The following is a 15,009-nucleotide window of genomic DNA, read 5'->3' as shown; positions in this document are numbered from 1 at the left end:
CTGGCCCCGAGGGTTAGGAGCCTGGGGGTGATTCTGGATTCCTCCTTGAAGATGGAGGACCAGATCACTGCAGTTGCCAGGTCTTCCTTTTATTATCTTCGGCAGGCCAGGCAGCTTGCCCCTTATTTGTCTCCCCGTGACATGACTACAGTGGTCCAAGCAATGGTCACCTCTAGGTTGGATTACTGTAACGCGCTCTACGCTGGGCTTCCCATGGGCCTGATCCGGCGGTTACAGCTGGTACAGAATGCAGCAGCGCGGGTCATTGCTGGAGCACCGGTGTGGGAGCATATTACACCGGTGCTACGCCAGCTGCATTGGCTGCCAGTGGAGTACCGAATCAGGTTCAAGGTTTTGGTGTTAACCTACAAAGCCCTACGCGGACTGGGACCGACGTATCTGAGGGACCGTCTCTCACCATATGAGCCCCGGAGGACTCTCCGCTCTGGCGGAAAACATCTTTTAAGTGTCCCTGGCCCTAGGGAGGCCCGCCTGGTGTCGACCAGGGCCAGGGCCTTTTCAGTCCTGGCCCCGACCTGGTGGAATGCTCTGTCTTGCGAGACAAGGGCCCGGCAAGATTTGCTTGCATTTCGCCGGGCCTGTAAGACAGAGCTATTCCGCCAGGCATATGGCTAACGCCGGGCAGTGCCCCCCCCGTGAAGGGGGGGTTAAACCATCACCCCTATGCAAACACAGAGGCATGTATGAACCACTGGGCAGCATGAATTGTTATATTTAATGTTTTTAAATGTTTTTAAATGTATTATTTAATGTTTTTAAATGTTTTTAAACATGTTTGTATTTGTTATCCGCCCTGAGCCTGCGAAAGCAGGGAGGGCGGAATATAAATATAATAAATTAAATTAAATTAAATTAGTGTACAAGGGGTTGGCCATCAGAACTGCCTATCAGGGTTTGCAGGGATGAGATTGGAGTACCCATGGCTACAGAACACCCCTCCCCCTCCCTCCCCCCGGGTGTCTTCTCCCATGTAACCAATTGTAACCAATTTGCAGCTCCATGGTTGGAAGGAAGACCTGCTGATCAAGGTAAGCTGGGCTTCAATTCAGGGCGACATAAGGAGTGCAGACAAAGTTCAGGCATTCCCCCAGCTCCATTTCTAAGGGAATTGATTGATGGTGCCTGACTGTCTGGCTTCATGAACCGTGGGCGAATGCAACGAACCGGGCTTCCAACGAATGCTGGTTCGTTAGCCATGGACCCTCACGAACCACCAGATCGTGAACAGATGATCAGGCGGGCCGTGGGTTGTTTTGGTTCGTAATGCGATTTGTGCCCATGTCTACTCAGTCCATCCTAGGGTTGCTAACACCGGGTTCGGAAATTCCTGGAGATTTAGGAATAATGCCTGAGGTGGGTAGGCTTCGGAAAAGATGGGAACCTCAGCAGGGTGAAGTGCCACAGAATCCACCCTCCAAAGCTGCCGTTTTCTTCAAGGGAACTGGTCTCTGTAGTCTAGAGATGAGTTGTAATTCTGGGAGAAGTACAGGTCTCAGCCGAAGGTTGCCAATCTAGTATATCCTCAAAGGCCCTCTTTTCTTATTTTCAAATGTTCTTGAGAAAATGTTCCCTAATTCATTTTTTTTAATTTGCTTATATTTTTGTTAACGGTTTTTCACTTTCCACAGTTGGTTTTGTCAATTCCTTTGTATTGTGTGTATGCAATCCCGCTGTACAATTTTAAGAGACAATTTGTATTGCATTTCTATGCTCCACATCTGTCATTTACACATATCTTATTTGTTGACACATGAGCATTTTTCAAAATAGCTTATGTTTTACAGTGGGAAATCTCTGCATGGTAGCAAAAAAATGGTGTGAAATAAAGTATCATGGATTCAGTTTGCATGAGAAAGAAGTAAAATCCAGGCAGGGATTGCCAAGTTAAAACATCAGAGATGAGAAATGTCAAGCATTTCACAGCAAGGTCCATCCAAGGCTGAACTCTGGAGATGCAACCAGACTTCTACAATTGCAGCTCACCAGCCACATACAATGGTCCATCAGGGACCTGGTAAACTTCAATTCCCCCCCCCCCCCGCCATACACACACACATCATTGCCTGCCTGGGCTTCAAAACTGGTTAAACATGTTGTTAAACACAAACGCTAATGTGGTGGAATGCTACTTGTTCCCCTCAACACTGCTTTTATAACTCCCAGAGCAGCAAGAGATAGGCAGTAATGGCTGCTGCCTCTTGAGCAATCGCCAGATTTGCCAACTGCCCTGGATAACCTTCACTAGCTGTGGCCAAAAGGTTTCCAGATATGCCACAACAATGGCTGAAGACTGTGGAACAGAGAACAGGGGCTGGAAGGGAATGTAAAGAGGAAAGGCTGTCTTTCCCCCATTTTGGACTGAGAGACAAAAAGGCTTCCACCTAGGAAAGAGAGGGCAACCATTGGTAATCATCTGGAGGCATCATCTTGATTTAACCTTCATCTGCGGAATAGAGAGGCAAATTCCTAGGTCTACCCAGTTTTAAGCAGGAAATCAACTCTGCGAGGTAGACCACTTTGCAGATTGAGTTCCACTTAACAATTATTTAGGTAGCTGTAACCAAAATGGGGCAACGGATTAAGATTGAAGCCTGCAAATTCTCAAAGAACACACAAGATTATACTCTAAAGAATTTATTAACAGAAGTGCAAAAGAACACAAATACAGAACTGAGCAGAGAGGAAAACAACAGAAGTAGCTAGTCTACCCTAGTACACTTAAACAGACTTTGAGGGCCAAACTACAAGTGATGCCTGACACTAGTTGGACACTTGTCAGTTTCCCTCAAATTTTGATGGGAAATGTAGGCATCCTGGTCTTGCAGCTTGGCTCTCCGACTGCTGTCCAATTGACTTTTCAACTGTCACTAGTCCAACATTCTGCCAAGCTGCCTACATTCCCCATCAAAACTTGAGGGAAGCTGTCAAGGGTCCAACTAGTGTCAGGCGTCACTTGTAGTTTGGCTTTCAGTCTCCCAGCCTGAGGTTACCTTTCAGGCTAAAACACCAGAGACCAAATGGGATTCTTTTCCTTTCCTTTCTTTAATCTGATTAAAGCTCCTTAACTAAAAGTCTTGAGCAGTCAAAACCTGTCTGTTGAATGGCATTCTATTGACATAACACTAAGCCAATTAAAGAATCTCACAACAGCAAGGGTAAAATGCAGAGATCTATCAGATAAAAGGACTAAAACTAACTCATATTGAGACAGAGCTGAATAATTATCTAGGTACTGAGTTAAAAACCTGTTTCCAAGGCTAATAAAAAGAGGCAGGGCTCATTTCGAGGGAGAATGCACAGGAATGCAGTTCTGGCAGTTCCCCAAAGAGGTCACATGTCAAGTGGCCCCACTCACCTGACTCTTGGCCATTTTGGGCCCGTTTCATCCTGGATTGGGGCCAAAATGGCCTGGATCGGGCCTCTGACGGGTGGTGGATCACTCTCCTGTTCAGCAGCAGCCTGATCCTGACCATTTTGGGCCCCTTTTCAGCCATTTTCAGCCCCTTTTGCCATTTTGGGCCCAATTTTGGCCCTGAATGGCATGGATTGGGTCCAAAACAGCCAGGATAGCTGATGTCAGGGGGTGTGGCGTATGCAAATCAGTTATGCTAATGAACCATTTCTGGTGGTGTCAAGCGGCGTGGCATATGCTGATGAGTTATGCTAATAAATTATGCTAATGAGTTCCTCCCGCTCTTTTTCTACGAAAGGACCCCTGTAAAGAGGACACTCCAACATAACCAAACAGGGTTCCAAAATCTCAAAATCTAAAGACAAAGATTCTGGGTTGGCAGCAATCCAGGGACGTAGGTCCAGAGCACAAAAGCAGGTAGCAGAAATCCTTCAGTGACCATAGAGGGTCCAAAAGGAATCGGGGTGCAAGCTGGAATGAGGACCCTTGTCTTTATCAAAAACTGTAGCACCTGGGCTGGTCCCAATTAGCCAGCCAAGTACAGGGCACACTCTTTCACCCAAGGTCCTTTGCTAGAATGCTGCAACGTACATGCAAGGCCCTGAAGCCATGGCCTCATTGCACATGTGCAGTTCAACCCCAGCTCTGAAATTATAGTTGTGATGACTTTACAGGCTTCTATCAGACTCAGAGTCTGAACTGAACCAAAAAATGAACTGGGACTGGGACAAGCCCCTACTGAGTTGATGACAGGGGCAAGATTCAGATCGCAGACTTCTTGATTACTGAGAGCCAAGCTACAAGTGATGCCTGACACAGGTTGGACACTTGTCAGCTTCTCAAGTTTTGATGGGAAATGTAGGCGTCTTGGTCTTGCAGCTTGGCTCTCCATTTAATTGAAGTTTACAGAGCAGAAGTCTATGGGAGGGAGAACATGCGGTCGGGAGGGGAGTGCAGGCATCGGGCTCTCACCAGGCACCCCCTTCTCCTCCACTGTGTGTGTGAGGGGTGTGTGTAAACTTCAATTAAATGGAGAGCCAAGCTGCAAGACCAGGATGCCTACATTTCCCATCAAAACTTGAGGGAAGCTGACGTGTCCAACCTGTGTCAGGCGTCACTTGTAGCTTGGCTCTGAGTTACTCACATAGCCACAAGTTGACATGTAATCACCTACCTTTTTTTTATTATTCCGATACATTTTCTGTCTTCTTCCCATAAATTCAAAGGTGCAACCAAACAAGAGCACCATTTAAAAACTGCATACCTGCTTAGCATTTATGCAGATACTAGCAACCCCCCCTTAAAATAAAGGTCTAAAACAGCTGCCCCCAGTCCTGGTTTTTTTCAGCCTCCAGTCTGATGAATTCTGAAGTTCTGAAAGCTTGTGCACTGTTCTGTGTCATTTGAGTTTGTCATAAGAAAAAGCGTTGTGTGGCTTTTTCTTTGGGGTTTTGGCTAGCTTCTAGTTAGCGTAGTGGTAAAGTTGCTGTGTTGGGAATCAGCACTCTGCTGGTTCAATTCCTGCTACCTCCATGAGCTCAGCAGGTGGCCTTGGGGAAGCCACTTCTCTCAGCCGCAGCTCCTCGGCTGCATTGTGCAGATAAGAATAACACTGACCTTCACCACGCTGAGTGGAGCACTAATCTGTCTAGAAGAGTGTTATATAAGAGCCGTTGTTATCAGTTAGACCAGCTTTTGAAATATTCAAAGACAGCCAGATAAAGAAGGTAAAGAATGTTATATACAGGTGATTCCTCCCTTCTCTCCACTATGCCTTCCCTGCCTCTCTACGAACACTTAGTATCATCGCTAATTTATGCCAGTGTTGCTCTTTAAATGACCCATTTAGAATTACGAGCATTGCTGTGTCTTCATCTTGCTGCCAACTTCAAGCCATACAACTCCCTGAGGGGTCAAGAAAGGCCTCCGGGCAACACAAAAAAGAGAAAAGACTTGGCCCATCCTGTGTGACATGCATAAACTTCCTCATTAGGGTCATGGCTGAGAGAAAATTAATCACCGCAGCTCTTTTTTTCCCAACAAAGATCTCATATGCACGACCTTCTTCAAACAGAAATTATTTACTTCACAAGTATTACACCTGTTATTCATTCCTGTCACTAATGGGCAGCTCACCAAGGCCCTCCAAAGAGCAGCCAAAACAATCCGATTCTCTGTGAGAAAAAGCAAAAGTCTTTAGTAGGACCGTATTTAGAGGGGGCAGGGGGGCCACTTGCCCTGGATGCTGCCAAAGAGAGGGCTCCCAGCGGGGCTCCTGGTCGGGAGTGCGTGGAACTGGTGGTGGCAGCGTGGGCAGCTGTGCAGGAGGACTGGGAGGCCATCTGTGCCGTCCTTGCCGCCTGCTGCACCGACGGGGCGGCCAGTTCACTGGGCGTTGAGCTGGCTCTCATGCAGCGGCTACTGGCTGGAGTGAGCAGCCCAAATCGTGGGAGTGCTCCAGGGGGCAGCCACCCTGCGTGATGACGTCACAAGTGACACCATCGCACGGTACTGGGAGCGCACGTGCACTTCACGTGCATGTGCATGTGTGGTAACGGGCACCACCTGCCAGGAGTTGCCCCGGGTGCTGGCAACCCACGCTATGCCACTGGACTTTAGACATGTTTCGTCTGGGAAATAAAGACAGTTTTTCAATTACACCTGGGCAGCATACATACACCACTGAGGATTCGGTACTCTTTCTTGCCCATTCTCTCTGGACAGCAAAAGGGGCTGTTGGCCTGGTTTTAAATCTTGCCAAAGCAGCCACCATAATTTCACTCCTCCCAGCCTGACTAAGCTTTGGCACCTAGTGATGACATCATTACTATGCTCCAAGTGTCACTCGGCTCTTGAGGTGGCTGGCTGTGTCCTTCCTCTCTTCCATTGGCGTCCTGCCCTGTATTATTGGACAGGATCTCAGACAATGGATCAGTCTGCTGAGTTAGAAGAATTCAGGATATTTGGTGCAGTATTAAGGAGGGGGGGATGTGGAGCCAAAGAGAGAGTCACCCGGATCTTAGGGCCAAACTCCAAGTGACGAATGACACAGGTTGGACACTTGTCAGCTTCCCTCAAGTTTTGATGGGAAATGTAGACAGCTTGGCGGAATGTTGGACAAATGACAGTTGAAAAGTCCGTTGGACAACAGTCAGAGAGCCAAGCTGCAAGACCAGGACACCTACATTTCCCATCAAAACTAGAGGGAAGCTGACAAGTGTCCAACCTGTGTCAGGCGTCACTTGTAGCTTGGCCCTCAGAGCCAAGCTACAAGTGACGCCTGACACAGGTGGGACCCTTTTCAGCTTCCCTCAAGTTTTGATGGGAAATGTAGGCAGCTTGGGGGAATGTTGGACAAGTGACAGTTGAAAAGTCCATTGGACAGCAGTTGGAGAGCCAGACTGCAAGACCAGGACGCCTACATTTCCCATCAAAACCTGAGGGAAGCTGACAAGCGTCCAACCTGTGTCATTCATCACTTGTAGCTTGGCCCTAAGATTTCTTGGGTTACATACCCCTAACTCTGTACAGGATCCAGGTGCCTGCAAATATTTATACCGTTTATGTTCCAACAGAAGCATGTTTCGGAAAACATAATTGAGCAAAGAGGCAGGGCTGATTAAGAAAATGAGCAGCATTTACATAAAATGATAGGTAATTCCATTTCTGTTGATTTTAATTAAAGGAAGTGCACCTTTTTAGTCAAATGTCACCGCTAATTAGATTTTCACTATGAGTTTCTTCTCAGATAGCATTTTATGGTGATCTTATATACAGGAGAGAACTATCAATTCAAAACCTAAAGCGAAATGATTGAAATAGATTGAGTGAAACGGAGCCAATTCGTGCAAGGAGAGTTCCATTTTCAAGCTGCTTGAGAAACAACCGAGTTTGCCTTTTGGCTCCTGTCCTCACCGATTCCTGGTGCTTTTCTGGTTTTTTTCCCTAGACAACTTGAGTGTGGTATCATGTGCCTGGAGGAGCTTTAATTAATCCGTATTTGTCTTCTTGTCTGGTAGGATTTCTCTTTGAGGTTATTTGGCCATTTTGTTTGTTTCAGAATCAACACTGAGCAAAAAATTACACATGTTCAGAGCAAACCTGGGGTCTTGCTTCCCTAACCTTCTCTTTCCCTTGTTACTCTAATGCAGAAATGGGGAGGACATTTGCAGAGGGAAATTGATAGGTGGGAGGTGATTCTTCTCTGCAAATGTTGCTTGTGTTCCCTTTCCCATAGCCAAGAACAGAAGAAGCCATCTCAGGAGATCCAGAGGAGTTAGCCATGTTAGTCTGTAGTCACAAAATGTAAGAGACCAGTAGCACCTTTAAGATTAACCAACTTTATTGTAGCATAAGCTTTCGAGAACCACAGCTCTCTTTGTCAGATGCATCGTCAGCTTTCGAGAACCACAGCTCTCTTCATCAGATGCATCATCAGCTTTCGAGAACCACAGCTCTCTTCGTCAGATACATCGTCAGCTCTCTTCAAATGCATTGGAGAGCTGTGGTTTTCGAAAGCTGGCAATGCATCAGACAAAGAGAGCTGTGGCTCTTGAAAACTTATGCTACAATAAAGTTGGTTAGTCTTCAAGGTGCTACTGGACTCTTTACCATTTTGCATCTCAAGAGAGAAACAGCTGGGGAGGGAGGAATTTTGCAAGAGAGAATTATTTTGCATAAGAAAAGATAAATAACTTCATTCACCTGCCTTTTCTCACATGCAAATATGCCCCTCCCCACCATCCTTGAATTTTCATTAGCTGACTAACTGAGCAAACTGTGTGCCTCTAGGCACAATTCAAGGTGCTGTTTTTTGAGCTTCAAAGCCCTAAACAGTTTTGGGGAACCAAACGAGATTACTCTCTGGCAGTGTTTTGCACACACGTGTGGGCAGTGGAGGAAACTTCATCCTCAGTCATAGATCCAGAGGAGTTAGCCGTGTTAGTCTGTAGTCGCAAAATGGTAAAGAGTCCAGCAGCACCTTTAAGATTAACCAACTTTATTGTAGCATAACCTTTCGAGAACCACAGCTCTCTTCATCAGATGCATCGTCAGCTTCCGAGAACCACAGCTCTCTTCATCAGATGCATCGTCAGCTTCCGAGAACCACAGCTCTCTTCGTCAGATGCATCGTCAGCTTTTGAGAACCACAGCTCTCTTCGTCAGATGCATCGTCAGCTTCCGAGAACCACAGTTCTCTTCGTCAGATACATCATCAGCTTTTGAGAACCACAGCTCTCCTCATCAGATGCATCATGCATTGGGGGAAACGCGCTGCAAGAATGAGCTTTTCATCTCGATGTATGGCACAGCTTGCTGCATATGTCTCATTTTCAGAAATTGCTGTTACTTTTGTGGCCATCAAGACAAATATTTGTGGACGTCCGCTGTTTAGATGCGATTTTGATATGTTGCCAACTGTCATCAGTTATCTTGCTGCTACCAAGTGTGGGGATGGTCTCTAGTTTAGATGGCTTTAAAACAAGGTTAGACAAATTCAGAGAGGATAGGCCTATCGGTCACTGTTAACCATGTTGTCTAAATGGAACGCCCATGTCCAGAAGCTGTGAACTTCTGGATGCCGGTTACTTAGGGGCAACAGCAGGAGAGATTTTCAGTACAATCCTAAACAGAATCTGATCTTCCTAAATCCACTGGTGTAGAAGAATGTAAATCTTTTCTGGATCGTGCAGTTTGGCTTCCATGACCTGTTCGTAGTCTTTCTGAGATCACTTTGTAGGCTCCTATACCGCCCAATAATTGATCTGATCCAATATTGTTCTTATCTCACAAGGACATCTTGATTAAGCCCTCCATAAATATCATACACATATAATAAATCTTCTCAACAAGATGATCCATCAGTGAGATAGGTGGTCTTCTGGGATTCCTGCCAACTGACTCCTACAGGGTAATGCCAACCAGTGTCAACAATTGCTGCTTAATTGGGGCAATGTTAATAAACATCTTGCTTAATGGAAGCTCATTGAGTTTAGGCCATGAGGTTAAGTAGCCTATTTAATCTAACATTAGAAATTAAACTGAAAGTCCCCAAATCAGAATTTATTACAGCCGATGTTGCTGATTTAAGGGGAAAGCTGATAGATAATCAAGTTTTTGCATTGATCTAGCAAAATGTTACATGCATGCTTTCTGATTTAAATGAAGTTTCGTAGAGGATTAAGTTTCAGATGAAAACAGGTAACCGCTTAGCAGTTTACTGGTCCCATTAAAATTTCCTTGTCAACATCTCTTTTTTAAGAAAAAGTATATACCCCAAAGGAGAGCCAATTTGGTGTAGTGGTTAAGAGTGCGGGACTCTAATCTGGAGAGCCGGGTTTGATTCCCTACTCCTCTGCTTGATGCCAGCTGGGTGACCTTGGGTCAGTCACGGCTCTCTCAGAGATCTCTCAGCCCCACCCACCTCACAGGGTGGTTGTCGTGGGGATAATAATGACATACTTTGTAAACCGCTGAGTGGGTGTTAAGTCATCCTGAAGTATATAAGTCAAATGCTGTTGTTATTGTTGTTGTTGTTGTTGTTAGCACAACCTATCAAAATGGATCTCACACTGCTTTTTTTCTTTTTGCCTTTGGGATGATTATTTGTTACGTAATCAATTAGAGGGGTTGTCATCTCTTGCCTAGAACAACCCATGGTTGGGGTCATCAAGACTCATGAGTCAGTTGTCACTGGACAGCACATTCTTCTTCTTCTTCTTCATTTAAATAAATAATAAACAAAACAGTTGACATAATCTTAAATGATTATAAAAGAGAGAGCCAGTTTAGTGTAGTGGTTAAGAGCACGGGACTCTAATCTGGAGAGCTAGGTTTGATTCCCCACTCCTCCACTTGAAGCCATCTTGGTGACCTTGGGTCAGTCACAGCTCTCTCAGAGCTCTCTCAGCCCCACCCACCTCACAGGGTGTTTTGTTGTGGGGTTAATGATAGCATACTTTGTAAACCGCTCTGAGTGGGCATTAAGTTGTCCTGAAGGGCAGTATATAAATCGAATGTTATTATTATGAGCAAAATTCATTATTTGTTTATTTACCTTATTTATACCCCACCTTTTCACCTAATGGGGACCCTAAGCAGCTTGTATTCTTCGCCTCTCTTCCAACAACCTTGTAAGGTAAGTGAGGTTGAAAGAGTGTGACTGGCCCAAGGTCACTCAGTGAGCGTCCATGGCAGAGTTTGGATTTGAACCTTACCTGGGTCTCCCAATATCCTAGTCCAACTCTCCAACCATTACACCACACTGGCTGTCCACTTTAGATCACATCAAATGTATGGTGATAGACCAAAGTTTTTTTTTATTACTCTATATAATTGCAACAACTTGTATGCAGATTTAAAATGATCCTCCTCTATTTTTTTTTTGATAGCACAAAATAGATTTTAAATTTTAACATGAAAATGTGTATTTTTTATTCATCCCTCATACATTTGTTAGGACTTGATGGACATTAAAAAATTACAAATTTGCCACATAATGAGAGAGGGACCTCTGTGTCCAGAGCTTTCATTCCCTATCAAACTCTCAAAAATATTCAATAGGTATTTGCAATGCAATACCTATTTGCAAAGTTGGACAATGAAGAAAGCTGACAGGAAGAAAATGGATTCATTTGAAATGTGGTGCTGGAGGGCAAAGGAAAGGGAGAAAAATGGCTCGAGTTGGTTTAGGCTGTGCGGGTCTAATCCTATCACACAGGAGTGGAAGACTATACAAAAATGAGAAGATTGGTGAAGGAACATACAGCATTGTGTATAAAGTCAAATACAGAGCTACGAGCCAAGCAGCCACCATGAAAAAGATACAATTAGGGAGTGAAGAAGAAGGCCTTCCCAGCACTGCCATCCGTGAAGTTTCCTTAATGAAAGAGCTTCATCACGACTTTTCCATAATTTTGAATTTCATTCTATGGATCTTAAGAAATACTTGAACTGTATCCCACCTGGACTAAAGGTGGGCACGAACCGGGTTGGGGGGGGAAATGAACCGTATAGTACATGGTTTGTCCAGTTTCACAAACCATGAACTTTCACGAACTTGCCCCAGTTTGCGAACCAGTTCATGGTTCGTGGGGTTTAAATGCCCCTTTCCATGCTGCTGCAAAGTGGCATGGAAAGGGGCATTTCACCCCCGATGGCTTGGATCAGCTGCTAGGTGAGGAGATCCCCAACAAGCAGCTGATCCGGGGGTGGAAATACGCCTTTCCATGCCACTTCGCAGTGGCATGGAAAGGGGCATTTCACTCCCACAGGCTTGGATCAGCTGCTTGTCGGGGATCTCCCCGACAAGCAGCTGATCCAGGGTGGAAATGCCCCTTTCCATGCCGCTTCACAGTAGCAAGGAAAAGTAGCAAAGGCTTGGATCAGCTGCTTGTCAGGGATCTTCCCAACAAGCAGTGGATTCAAGCCTGCCAGGGTGAAATGCCCCTTTCCCTGCTGCTGCGAAGTGTCACGGAAAGAGACCTTTTACCCCAGCAGGCTTGGATCAACTGCTTTTTGGGGAGATCCCTGACAAGCAGCTGATCTGGGGGTTGATATGCTCCTTTCCATGCTGCTTCGCAGTAGCACGGAAAAGGACATTTCACCCTGGCAGGCTTGAATCAGCTGCTTGTCGGGAAGATCCCCGACAAGCAGCTGATCCAGGGGTGGAAATGCCCCTTTCCCTGACACTTAGCAGCAGCACAGAAAGGGGTATTGGGGTTTAACACGAACCAAATGAACTGGCATACCAGTTCATGGAAGCATGAACCAGGCCAATTCATGATGAACCTTAGTTCATCTTGCAGTTCGTGCCCATCTCTAGTCTCGACAGTATTTAGACTGTATGCTTGTTAGGAGTTACTTGTACCAAATCTTACTAGGTATTCTATTCTGTCATTCAAGAAGCTACAGAGATTTGAAGTCTCAGAACTTGTTAATAGATGACAATGGAATAGTCAAACTTCCTGACTTTGGGATGACTCAAACTTTTGGTATTCCTGTACGGGTCTACGTGCTTGAGGTAGTAGCTTTCTGGTTTAGATCCCCAGAAGTGCTACTAGACTCCGCATGTTACACAACGCCTGTAGATATATGGAGCATAGGTACAATCTTTGCTGAAATGGCAACCAAGAAATCTCTCTTCCATGGGGACTCTGAAATTGACCAGCTCTTCAGAACTTTCAGAACTTTGAGGATGCCCAACAATGACACGTGGCCTGAAGTCGAATCTTTGCAAGATTAAAAGAACACTTTCTCCAAGTGGAAACCCAGTAGCCTGGCATCTCATGTGAAAGACCTGAATAAAGATTAGCTGGATGTGCTTTCTACTATGTTAATCTATGACCTTGCAAAGAGAATTTCTGGTCACATGGCCTTGAACCCCCCCATAATTTGATGATGTAGAGAAATCTAAACTTCCAGACAGTCAGATCAAGAAATGTTAATTGCCCTAAAACCGCCCAGATGGGTTTGGGGTAAAGATGGGCACGGACTGGAAAATGGACCAAAATTTTGCACAGACTAAGCCAGTTCGGCATTCATGAACTGGTGGATCACGGGACACCCATTTTCACAGACCACAGACTTTTTACTGGTCCATGGCCTGTTAAAACCTCTCGGTACCACTGGCAAGTGGCGCTGGGAGCACTTTAACATTTAAATTGGGGCAAGAATACTAAAACTTGTAGTATTTTCACTGTCACAGTTCCTCTGACTTTTGTTTTATATGTGTCTGTCTTTGTCACATTCTATCACTGTAGCCCTGTTTTATAGAGTGCACTGGTTTAAGTGCAAATATTAACCTATTCATTATCAAATAAAGTTGTACACTGTGAATGTATATTATATAAATGGTTTAAAGATAGCAAAAAAGAAAGAAATGTGGTGCTGGAGGAGAGTTTTGTGGATACCATGGACTCCAAAAAGACAAATATGTGGATACTAGATCAAATCAAGCCTGAATTCTCCTTAGAAGCTAAAATGACAAGACTAAGGCTATCGTAGTTTCGGCACATCAGAAGAGAACATTCTCTGGAAAAGTCAATAATGCTAGGAAATGGGGAAGGCAGTAGGAAAAGAGGAAGACCCAAAATGAGATGGCTTGACTCAATAAAAGAAGCCACGCCCTCCAGTTTGCAGGATCTCAGCAAGTCTGTTAAAGATAGGAAATTTTGGTGGTCTTTCACTCATAGGGTCGCCGTAGGTCGGAGGCAACTTGATGGCACATAACACATACAGGAGGTATTTGCAAACGTTAGTAGAATGCTTGCCAAATGCACATGTGGATGCACAAAAGACAGGTGTTACACCAAACCACGAACTTCACTATTTCATGGGGGGGGGGGTCAGCGTAACCTACCATAAGGGATAGCTCTTTACCTGGAGAACAGTCCATGGCTGGGGGCTAATTTCTTGTTCATCACGCCTCCCTATTTTCCCTAGTATGATTCCCCACTAGATTGTAATTGGGAATTGTAATTTGCACAACTCCCAATTCACGACTGGGCGGCTGTGAAATCCTCCAACCCCGATTAACCCCAGCTATTCAGTAATTTCTGAGCCCGTGTGAGCAGCCAGCTGCCTATGCAATGCTGAATGTCGCCAACTGTACAATGAGGGATGCAGAACATTTTTGCATGGTCACGGCGTCAACTTGAACTTCTTTTGAGCTGAAAGACAAGCACACAGCCGGCGAGGGTGTTCAACTTAGAGATGAACTTGGAAAGGGGGAGAAAAAGCATTTATGGCTATTTGGGGACTCTACAGCTCTTTGCTATCAGATCATTCCTTTGTTATGTTGATAGCTCAGGATGACTGGCCAGTGGCCAACATTTCAATGGCTGTAAATTAGCAGATAAGTACTGGAGGCTACAGGAAGGGAAGGGTCGAAGAGTGTGGAATTATTTGGAAAATATTCTGCAGGCAGGTTGGGGTTTTCTATCTTCCAAATAATGTGTTTTTGCCCACAGACTCGGCTGTTTTGCTGTTTCTCCTGGCTGTTTATGAGGAATGTAACCAGCATTGATCCCACAGTAAATACCTGGAGCATCGCCCGTTGACATCCCCTGTGAAAATTACTCATTTATTTGTTTCGTGACCCCCTCTCCTGGGCCAGATGCAGATTCAGGAATAGAGTCCTTGGAGGATGAACAGCAAGAGCTAGGAACCATTGTGGGGGAAGACTGGGGGCTCAGGTGATGCAGAGCATCACCAGACTGGACCCTGACCCAGAACTCCTGGAATCCAAGTCTCAGCCCAGGGGCCTGCTCCTGAACGAGGCCTTATTTTAAGAGGAAGCTGCCAGCTCACCAGATCCTCTTGAGGCACCTCTATTCTCTATAAAGCTAGACCTCAAACCACCAGCCTTAGGCTTTCTCTACATGGCTCCGCCTCTCACGGCAGCCATTTTGTGAATGACTGTGGATATCTGGAGGGTGGAGCCTGGGGTGGGTGGAGTTTGGGGGGAGCACTGCCAGAATGTAATACCAATGAGCCCACTCTCCAATGCAGCCATTTTCTCCAGGGGAACTGACTTCTGTAGTCTGGAGGTCAGTTATAATACTGGCCCCACCTGG

At 45.4% G+C, this 15,009-nt stretch overlaps 1 pseudogene; it reads left to right on the top strand.

The window, feature by feature from the left end:
• Positions 1-12,830, top strand: part of LOC129341004 (cyclin-dependent kinase 1-like) — a 34,833-nt pseudogene extending 22,003 nt beyond the window's left edge.
• Positions 12,831-15,009: the final 2,179 nt, after the last annotated feature.

Source organism: Eublepharis macularius, chromosome 13, assembly GCF_028583425.1.
Source record: "Eublepharis macularius isolate TG4126 chromosome 13, MPM_Emac_v1.0, whole genome shotgun sequence".
In the NCBI taxonomy this organism is placed as follows: domain Eukaryota; kingdom Metazoa; phylum Chordata; class Lepidosauria; order Squamata; family Eublepharidae; genus Eublepharis; species Eublepharis macularius.
The sequence above is the reverse complement of the archived record's forward strand: the minus strand, read 5'-3'. Positions and strand labels throughout refer to the sequence as shown.